Source organism: Lampetra fluviatilis, chromosome 3 (assembly GCF_964198595.1).
Source record: "Lampetra fluviatilis chromosome 3, kcLamFluv1.1, whole genome shotgun sequence".
In the NCBI taxonomy this organism is placed as follows: domain Eukaryota; kingdom Metazoa; phylum Chordata; class Hyperoartia; order Petromyzontiformes; family Petromyzontidae; genus Lampetra; species Lampetra fluviatilis.
This window is the reverse complement of record NC_136277.1, coordinates 30,449,499-30,460,471: the sequence shown is the minus strand read 5'-3', so window position 1 is coordinate 30,460,471 and position 10,973 is coordinate 30,449,499.

The window sequence follows — 10,973 nt, the reverse complement described above, 5'->3', positions numbered from 1 at the left end:
GCTGGTATGTAACCATCAGCAATTAGGGAGACAAAGGCGGTCGGGCGTGGTGCTGGCAACTCCCTCCCCCCCCCCCATCTCGTGTGCTGTACCGGCTGTCATAGGGTGGTCAAAGTTCCCGTGACCTCATTCGCAAGTGTTGGCCGTTTGCCTTCCAGCATCACGGTCCAAGTGTCCACATTTTTTGTTGTTTTACCTCTCCAATTACTTTTTTAACTCAATCGGGATTGTGCTGACGGCAATCATCGCCCGCCCTACCACAAACAAAACAATAATTGGAAGGACAATCGGTGAGGATTTCCTGGGTAAACAGGTGGAATTATAACAATGATAATGATGATTATATAGTCATAATTAACGAATAAATAATATTAATTCAAGGGTTTCCCCAAATTGTCCTCTGCACCACCCACCACTGCACTTCTTCACAAGTTGACCACAGTTCCCTGTTCAACGTGAAAAAAACGTCAGTCGTTGCACGCCTGCACCCGCCTGATGTTTCGTACAAATGTGAAGCTTAAAATAAACCAAAGAGAAACAAATGATGGTGAAAGGATACAAAAATGCGTATACATATCTGTTTTTCACGAGTGGCATTGCCCACTTGACTTGCTTCCTGTGTGTGATCGATCGGATATCGTTTCTTATCAGCCGGTAAATGTGATGCCCACGTATGAGCGGTGGCGGCAATGCTGCACGTGGCCTGTAAGCCAGCACCGTGGAGGTTATGGTTGGTGGATCACCGCACACTCAGATGTTGTGAAACTCCCTTCCCGCGGGCGTCGAGGGGGTGCCCATCTACCCCTGGCTCGCCAGGAGAAAGCGGTGCTGAGCAAGCGGACTAATCGCCATCTGTTTCCATATGTATGGGGGATAGAGCGTTGCTCCCTCGCACGCGTGAGTTTTCTCTGGGCCATCCGCATTCCTCCCCACTGCTTGTTTACTAAACACAACTCGTCGTGAATTGGCTGAAAACGTCTTTAAATAAAGATGCAATGTCGCTTGGGTGGGAACCTCCTGAAAGAGAGCATCAGACAGCTCAGCGTGGCTTTCCTGGATAACGAAGTAAAAAAAGTAATTTAAACTAAACGAGTTTTTTTTTTATTTTACCAGGCAAGGCCCACTAAGCTCTATGGAGCTCTTTTTCAGAATCCACCTGGCCACAAATGAGAGCTCAGCGACGTGGTTTATCATCGTGTGGAAATGTATAACAGCCCGAGACTGTAAGCGCACGATTCTAAATGCGGAGGGAAAAACCGGAGGACCCGGAGAAAATTCCACGTGACCACGGAGAGAGAGAGAGAGACACGCAAACTCCAAATATACAGCAGGTGTCAGAGTTGGGATCAAACCCAGGGCCTCCTGTATACCAGGCGAGGTAGTTAACATCTCCTAGCCACCGTGATGATGATGAGAGAGAGAGACACGCAAACTCCAAATATCCAGTAGCAGGCGTTAGGGTCGGGCTCGAACCCACGACCTCCTGTATACCAGGCGAGGTAGTTAACATCTCCTAGCCACCGTGTAATACTGTGCAGTCACGGCCAACATCAGTGGCTAGTGATGATACCTGAACCCGTCCTGGCTCCATTCCTCGCCCTCACCAATGCACACTCAGCGGTGTGTATTTATGTATTTAACTTGCATCAAGATTGCTGAGTAACAGCCCCCCCTCCCAAAACGACAGGCGGTCAGCAACAAGCAGCACTTTTAAAGTTGTAGTAGATTACGAGTTGAACACGTTTTGTTGACTCGGGCGATTTGGGAGGGAGTTCCATTGCGTGTTGTAATCGCGGTGCAGTATTGGGAATCGAATGGTTAATTGGTCGGATCGCCGCGCTCTCTACTAAACATATCTTTTAACAAACATATATATTTTTATTGAGATAAAACTGAAATAACGGCAGGAAGGGGATACTTATGGGAGCATTTCTCGCGGAAATTGGAATGTACTGAGAAAGCATATGATTGTTGTAGTATTGATGATAATAATTATTATATTGCAAGTGTTTCAGCATCTGTTTAAATGTTTCGGATGTAGTGAATATTGCCTGCGATAATACAGGCGAGCGTGCGCTCAGATTAAGAATCGCTTTTTTGTTGTACGTGGGTGTTGATATAAAGCAGTCATTTTCAACGCCTGTGCATCGACTCTCTTTACTGTGCCCTGCTAACGGTGGCTGTGTCGAGCCAAGGTAAAAAAAAACGCCAAAGCGAATTGCTGCTCAATTCAGCAGTGGGAGGACACGGGAACATCCGGAGAAAACCTCGCGCGTGCGAGGGGGCAACGCTATATTCCCGTGCAGCCTTGCAGAGTCAGTTGTAGAAATTCCACGTTCTTATGGCCTGGCGCGGGTTTATACATTGTCCGAGGTGGACCCAAGATGAATACAAGGTCTGTGGTTTATTATTATTATTGTCATCATGATTATGAATGACAATTATGGTATATACAAAAAAAATCTAACCGAGTCTCAAGACTTTTCGATTTAAAGCTTTCGTCACTGCAGGGATTCATCTTTTTGGTTCTTTCGGTAAAGTCACGTAGAAGGGAAATAATAAAATAATAAAAATATAACATAATAATAAAAATAAAACATAATAAAATAATTCTCACTAATTCTCACTAGTTTCCCTTCTACGTGACTTTACCGAAAGAACCAAGTGAGAATTAGTGAGAATTATTTTATTATGTTTTATTTTTATTATTTTATTATTTCCCTTCTACGTGATTTTACCGAAAGAACCAAGAATATGAGTCTCAAGACGTTTTATTTTATTCCGGAGGGCACCTGCCACAGTTGGGTTGTTTGAAATGTTTGTAGTAAATGGGTGTTTTGGCTTCATGCGGGAGGCAACTAGCGTGCCCGGGGGAAAATCCCACCACACACACGATTATCTCATTCCAAGTAAAATCTAAGCAGAACTCCAATATCTTTCTGCGCATATACACACACACACGCGTAAATAAATAAAGCCATGGCCATATTGCATCCCCACACTAATTACCGAGCAGCATCTGTTTTTAAGCGAGGAAAACTCTGGAGCGGGCTTCAACCTCCTGATTCTCATCATCAGCTAACGCCGCTTGGCTGTTGCTGGCTCGCCGGCTTGCGGGCTTGCCTCATACCCACCCCGTGTTATTGGCACAAGGCAGGAAGCATAGGTGTTGTGCGTTTGACCACCCGAGGGCACACGCTCTGGACGAAATTTCTAGGAATCCCAAATATGCGGGCGCCGCAAATTCTGCCTGACGAAGATGCCGTGCCGGTCCGAGATCACTCCCCTCCCTTTTGCCTTCGGAAAGCGGATCACTCCACCCTAAACAGAGAAACGCGCGAGACGACACGTGGGGGGAATTTCAGGCAATACTTCGTTGTGGAGACGGGCGCACACGCACGCTCGCTCTGGCCCAACTGGGCCCACCCTGGGCCGTGATACTCGTGCCGAATCGCCGATGATCTTGACGCGGTCCTCCCGATCGATTTATTTTGGTCGACCTGTTGAAGCGTCGCTTCGTCTTTGGCGTGGCCATCGATCCCTTCCCCTTTCTCTCTCTCTCTCTCTCATACGTATGTACGTATGTTAGACTTATGTTGCACCGTATGTAGCCAACCGTGATAATCGGAGGTGCGGGGAGAAGGACAATAAATTAAAGACAATCAAACAAACAAAAACAGTTCTAAAGAGTTTTCAGTCTAGATTTAAAGGTGCATTGCACCCAGTGGCTTCCTGACATCGGAACTAAGAACGTCCCAGACGGCCGCAGAAGCGCATCGGAAAGCGCGCGATGCGGTGAGCGCCGTTTTTGTTCGATGACCAGAAGCCAAAAGGCTCTTGCTGCTGCTGCTGCTGCTGCTGCGAGGATGACCGAAGTTCTCGCGATGACGACGGTTTATTTTCCTTGACGTGCGACGAACCCGAAGCACTGCCCGCAGCGTGGAAGGAATTGAGTTTGTAAAGTCGCTCGCTCGCTCGCCCGTCGTAGTCGCGCGTCATTTTCTTAGGAAGGAATTCGTCACGGGGCTGTCTGTCGCCCCCTCAAGCTCCGTGCGTTCGTTTCTCGTGACGCCGACGGATTTGCCGGTTAAGCAATGGCAGTCAGGGGTAGGACACGAACATATCCTACTCGGAGTCAGTGGTGGGGGGGGGGGGGGTCCGAGAGTAGAGATGGGGGGCTGGGGGGAGGGGTTTGCCCACTCCAGTTAGGGGGGTGGGCTTGAAAGAGGTGGGGGGCTGGGTACCCCCCCAACCTCCTCCAACCGTCCCACCATATAAATGTAGGGCCCTGTAAGTAATTCGAGAATTTGAAATGTCGCGACTGTCCTCCGCTTCGGAAGTACCCGAGAAACGCCTCTGCCCTGAGTAACAGTGACTATTCAGAGGTCCCAACAGCACGGGGAGGTTGTCGCGGTTGTGCTGTTGCACGGATCTCCGACGTGCTGTAGTCGGCTTGTACCGCGTGATGTCCGACGTTTCGCTCCGCGTGCAAATTTTAAACGAGTGAAACAGAACAAAATTACCCTCTTATTAAATAGAGCTATGACTTATTTGGTTGTTGATCGGTTCACGTGGCCTCTGTAACCACAAAAGACTTTGCATTCGCAATGCTTTTTGATCGTTTCTGGAATAGAATAGTCTGGATCACGACAATGGACGATCCCGTATGAACGTAGCCAACGATTCAAGACGTTCATTACCATGCGTGTATGCGTACAACGTTGACCCACATTGTTCGGTGCTGCTGTTGCTGCGTTGGAAGTGGAGCACAAACACCAACAACAACAACAACAACTCAACACGTTCCGTGGTGTTGACGACCTCGCCTGCTATGCAGGAGGTCGTTGGTTCGATCCGTACCCTGACGCCCGTACAGTTTAAGTTTGCATCTCTCTCTCTCCCTGCGGTCGCGTGGATTTTTCTCTTGAGTCCTCCGGTTTTTTTCCTCCGCAATTAGATTCAACGTGACGCGTTTAGAGTATTTGGCTGCTATACATTTCCACGCGATGAGCCACTTCGTTGAGCTATCATTTGTGGCCAGGTCGCTTCTGAGCCGACCTATATAACTCAGTGGGCCTTACCTGATAAAAAAAAAAGTAAATCAATTAAAACTTTCGTTTAAGTAAAAATAGAAGAAGTATATAATCGGCGACGTTTCGGTGGTGATGGCCCTCCCAGGCCGGCGTGGAAGATTAGCACTCTCAAGAAAAGCCCTCTCAAGCTCTTCCGGCAGCAGTAGAGCGAGCACGTAAGTTGCAGGGCTGCACCTGTTGCCCTTCTAAATGACGCGGGGGCCACTAAACTGTCATCCTCCTTGGAGGTGATGCTCTTTAAATTGCTGCCACGTGAGCGATTGATTGATTGATTGCTTTCCCCCAGAGCCGGACGAGAGCCGGTTGGGACCGGAATTTTGTTGTCGCCGTTTGTTTTCGAACTCTCTCTCTCGCTCTCCAACCCCAAACACGCGGACGAACAAGACAACTATAGAAAAGGTTAAAACATCACTTTAAAATGTATATATCTAAACATATCTTACCAGGTGAAGGCCACTGAGCTAGATGCCTCTTTTTCAGCGGAGTGGCTTATCGTCGTGTGGATAGCTGCCCCCCCCCCCACGCTTCCCCACTGTTCAAAGTCACGGCCTGGTCACATCAGTTTCACATCAATTTCATTAAATTTTAATTTATTAGGTATAACCCTGTGAGCCATGGGGCTCTTGACTCGGGCGCCATCGCAACAAACAAAAACATGGACAAGAAACATCTTAAAGTGACTCCACGCAACAGGAAAATCCAGGGGAAAACAGCAAAGTCTTCCATCAGTGCCACCAAGCCACCCTGAGGGAGCCCCTATAACTCCAGGCACCGCACCGACTCCCCAGTGATCATCTTTTGGTGTTTCTGCAGAGGAACGCGTAGAGCGTTTCTTCTCTCTCTCTCTCTCAATGCTTGACATCGGATGGAGCACTGTTGTTGGTGCTGCTGCTGCTGCTGCATCAACATCGTGCGGGCGAGGGCGTTCCATTTCGTTGAGCTTTTTTTGCAGAGTTTACTTTAGTGGAGGTTTAGAAACCCTCGACGGAGGGACATTTGCAGCGATGTGAGTGTTGCCAAAAGGGGACAAAGCGTGGCTTCCTTTCTTTGTGTCGCTGTTGCGGCTGTTTAACTTCAGCTGCCCTGTGGCTTTTTGGTCCGAAGAATGCCGGAGGGCTTAGACACGCGCACAGGCTAATGTGTTGATTGATTCACCGATTCAAGCAAAATATTTTCCCCGTCCACATTTGTTTATGCCACGTAATGATACTGACAGAAGTCAATCAGAATCAGAATATGTATTCACAACGGAGGAATCCGATGAGCTATAAAGGTCTTGTTTTCACAGGTGTCCAGTAAGGGGTGGGGTGGGGGGGTCAGAAAGTGACAACGGCAAATTCTAGATTTGAAGGATTCATACTCTTTGATTTATTTGGTAAAGTCACGTAGGTAAAAAAAAATCGCGACGTTTCGGGCGCAACACAAGCGTCCTTCTTCAGGTGGGGACAACTTAGCGAAAGCGCAACCGCTTAAGGTGTGTCCACACACTTAATTTATTTTAATATTTTACCTACGTGACTTTACCTAAAAAACCCCAAAAAAGTACGACAACGGCAAAGTTGGGTCATCAAGAGCCTCCACTGGCCCGGATTGAACGACGTCCCGCGCGCGTGGCGATGGAGCAGCGGAATCGAGACGCGCGCGGCGCCACTTGGTGTACCATGGAATCGCGCCGATGGTGACGCGCTCGGGGGAGGAGGAGGCCTTCGTGGTTGACCCAGCAGCAGGGCGTTGACGAAAGGTTGACGGCGACGCGGTGACACGTGGCGACATCGCTGCCGGACGGCACTTTGCGTCGTCGTTGGCGCAAATTGCAGCTCACAGTCACCGAGGAGACGCAGGGACGAGCCGCCAACAATGGACCAAGCTCTGCAGTTCCTTTCTCTCTCTCTCCATATATATGTATTAAGATGTGTCCGGCCAAATCGTGCGTATTAAAACACGTGGGGGGGGGGGGTGGGGGGGAAAGCGCAGCACCTGGAGAAAACGCACGCATGCGAGGCGGCAACACTCTATCCCATACAGAAGGGGCAGATTACATGAAGCACGGACCCCCTTTTTCTGCTGCGCCGCCTTCTCTCTGACGAACCCGGAGCTACGGCTCCTCCTCGTCGCCCACGCGAATGGAGTTTCGCAACATTGGTGCTTGCGCGGTGTGATCCACCATCCCCTCGCTGCTGCCTGCAACAGTTGGCGGATGATTCCGGGCAGCCACGTGCAGCAGCAGCGGCGGCAGCGGAAGCAGCAGTAGCGTAGCCACCACATCACGCAGCACAACACTGCGTCGCGCAGGGACAGCCCCCCCGCCCCCACTTTGTCTAACGATGACGATTTACGATGCACCGCCACTGCCGTGTCTTGCGCGGTTGTGCGCGTCAGCGAAACGTCGTGGACACTTTACTTTGAAGAGCACAGGCGGAGCGTCAGGTGTTTGACCTCGCCGTGACAGCGCCACGAGATGTATGCGCGCATTGTGGGAGCTCGTGCGTGTGTTGATTTATTTCGATTTGAGAGCGCGCACGCGCGCGCGCACGCGCGCGAGTGTTTGCGTGGGAACACGTGGTGGTAGCTAAGGGAAGAAGAAAAAAACACGATCGATCAATATCGTTCGCGCACTGCATTCTTTAGCTCGACGCCGATGTTATTTTGCAGTCCGCATGGCCGGTGCGCGCGCGCGTGGGTTGTTGATGTGCTCCTCTGACAGAATCATCCGGAGTGCGCCCAAATCTCTCGTCACATCTCGGAAGCTAAGCGGGGCTTTGAGCCTGGCTGGGCCGTGTTTGGACGGCTGACCACTGTGCACCATGTACGCAGAAGGGTGGCTCAACACGTGGGGACACAAAGGTTTATGATATTTATTTTAACAAATCACAATTGGTTATTTCGCTTTAACAAGTGTCCAAAACTGACTTGCATTAACGCGCGCGTGAATTCTCTTTTTGAATGAATTTAGGATTGTATTTACTTAAGATTACAGGTATACATGTGCTGTCTGTTACGCGTGTTTGCACACCAGTGCCAACGGGGGCTGCGGCCGCGTCACCAACTGATCATAATGTGTTTGCTGTACTCTTACGATTGCACTCACTGGAATCAAGTGCAGTGATGGCTAACAAAATCAACAACACGTTGTGTGTACAATCCGTGGCCTTCAAAAAAAATTGGACCTTTGAATCGCTCTGAGTGAGCCCGATCTTGCCAGAGAGCGTGAAGCTATGAGCGCAGGGGTTGAGCTTGATTAGGACTCGTGAAAGACCCAACGCAGGAGATCCCCTCTGGGTTTTGATCTTCCACGAAGCTCACGGTCCACCCTACATCGCATCCACTGCACGAACCATGGCAGACGCGGACACCTGATGCACAAATGGGAAAATTAAAAACTGTGGTCATCCAGAACAGCCCGTGACAACGTATGACGACGCAATGCCCGATGCACAAATACGAAGGAGACATCACAGCGCTAACAACCCGCTGCCCCTGACGCTGTTGTCTGGTCATGACCACCTGAATGTGAAATTGTGATTGATCCTTTGCATCTAAATCAGCCGTGTTAAACACGAAGACGTACTTGCATGGGAGACGGCCTGTGGATATCCGGTCTCGTATGAGGTTTTACGCTGCAAGGTGGCCAAGAGAGAAAAGTCCAGCAATAAATGATTGAATCTATCTGTGTGGAGCTCTTCGTGTTATTGTCTTCTATGCGCAGTGGGCTTTCTTTGGGTGTTCGCTCACGCAAAGTGAAACACTCATTACAATGGAATTGGCCAAATATCCCAAGGGTTCTAAACAAGCGTCTTGAGACTCAGGCTTTTACTGGGTAGATAATTGCCCGTATTATTTACACACCAAGACAAAGATCCCCCGTATAGCCTCTCATAGACTGTTGGGTCAAGTGCTGTTAGCGAGCACCGATGAAGGCCGACACGGCACACGAGGGGGTGGATAGCCAACACCACGCCCGGCCGCCTTTATCTCCCCCAGTGCGTATGTTTATACACTGCACTAGGTACTCATTTGAAGGCTGAGTCGACCTAGGGGAGGCCTGGGACCGGTTCCGATATTCGTCACTGCATGATGAAGTAGGTGTGCGCATCGGCGTGCTGTTGATGTTCTCATTGTTCCACCATCAGTCGCGCCACGGCGTGAGATGTTAACTACCTCGCCTGGTATACAGGAGGTCGTGGGTTCCATCCCGACCCTGACGCCTACTACTCTATATTTGGAGTTTGCATCTCATCATCACGGTGAATAGGAGATGTTAACTACCTCGCATGGTATACAGGAGGTCGTGGGTTCGATCCCGACCCTGACGCCTGCTGATCTATATTTGGAGTTTGCGTGTCTCCCTCTCTCTCTCTCCGTGGTCGCGTGGATTGTCCTCCGGGTCCTCCGGTTTTTTCCCTACAGATTTAGAATCGCCGAAAGTATTTGGCTGCTGTACATTTCCACGTGATGAGCCAGTGGGTTGAGCTGTTATTTGTGGCCAGGTCGATACGGAAAAAGAGCTGCATAGCGCAGTGCGCCTTACTTGGTAAAATAGGTTAAAGTTTAGTTTAGTTTATAAATAGTTGAGCAGTGTCTTCTAGGAGGAATGTCAAAGTCAGGAGGTGATGCGATGTTCGGATCTCGAATAAGATGGGGAGGGGGGGTTTCTCGGACCCTTCTGAAAAAAAGAGCCGTAACACTTAGTGAGGCTTTCCTAGGTAGAGCAAGCATAATCAAATAATAAAGTCTTTTTTACTTTTCAAGTTGACTGTTATTGACGGATGTCTTGTGTTTTTTTTTGTCATATTTGATCGTCACGTGGACAAATACCGCCCCCTAGCGGCAAGATTACATCCTGATTCTTAGGTTTTTTCGGTAAAGTCACGTAGGTAAAACATCAAAATGAATAAAAATAAAATAAAATATTTTTTTTTATTTTATTTTTTTTTTATTATTTTTTTTATTAATTTTGATGTTTTACCTACGTGACTTTACCGAAAAAACCTAAGAATATGATTCCTTGCAGTCACGAAAGCTTCAAATCTAGAATTACATCCTGACTGGAGCAGACAAACCTTTTTGCCTTATAAGAAGAGGTTTTACCCTTTCTGGCAATAAAACAAACACCAAACAGAAAGCTTCGGCAAGGAATCACTTCTGCATTAACCGCATATACTTGCGGTGAACATGCAAACGAAAAAACAGGACCCTGCGGGGTGGGCTGGTAGGAACAAATAACCAAAGAATATAAACATAATGTATTATTACACTTGTTAAGCCAGGAAAGCCCCACTGAATCAAAAGGTTTTTGTAGGGTCCTGCCAAGTGTTTGCAGTAGGGGGCGATGTTGATACACGGACGGACGGACGGACGGACGGACGGACGATATAATCTATTGGTGGTCTGGTCCACTTCGTTCCTACCAGTAAAACATGCTCTGACGGTATGTGCATTGTCTTTGGAACGGATTGCTCCACACCAGCGACAGCTTTCTTTAGAGCCTCGTCTCACACGGTGTTAGACCAGCGGACGCCAGAAGGCGAACAGCACAAAGACAATGCCACTCTCAGGACATTGAGAGCTCGGGGTGTGCAGCTACATCACGGGACCTCCCTTGCCAATATTTTTTGTTTGCATGTTCACCACGAATGTATTTTGTTAATGCGGACATGATTGCAGTTGCAAAAGGTTTTTGTTTGTTAACACAACTGTTTTATTGCCAGAAAGGGTGAAACCTATTCTGATATTTTGATACTGGCAAGGGAGGTCCCAAAACCCTGCCTTATATTGTATGCGTAGTCATCTACATCATTAGACCTCCTTCGCCAGTACCAAAATATAATAATAGGGTTTTTCCCCTTTTTCTGGCAAACGAGGTCTAATTATGCAGATGCT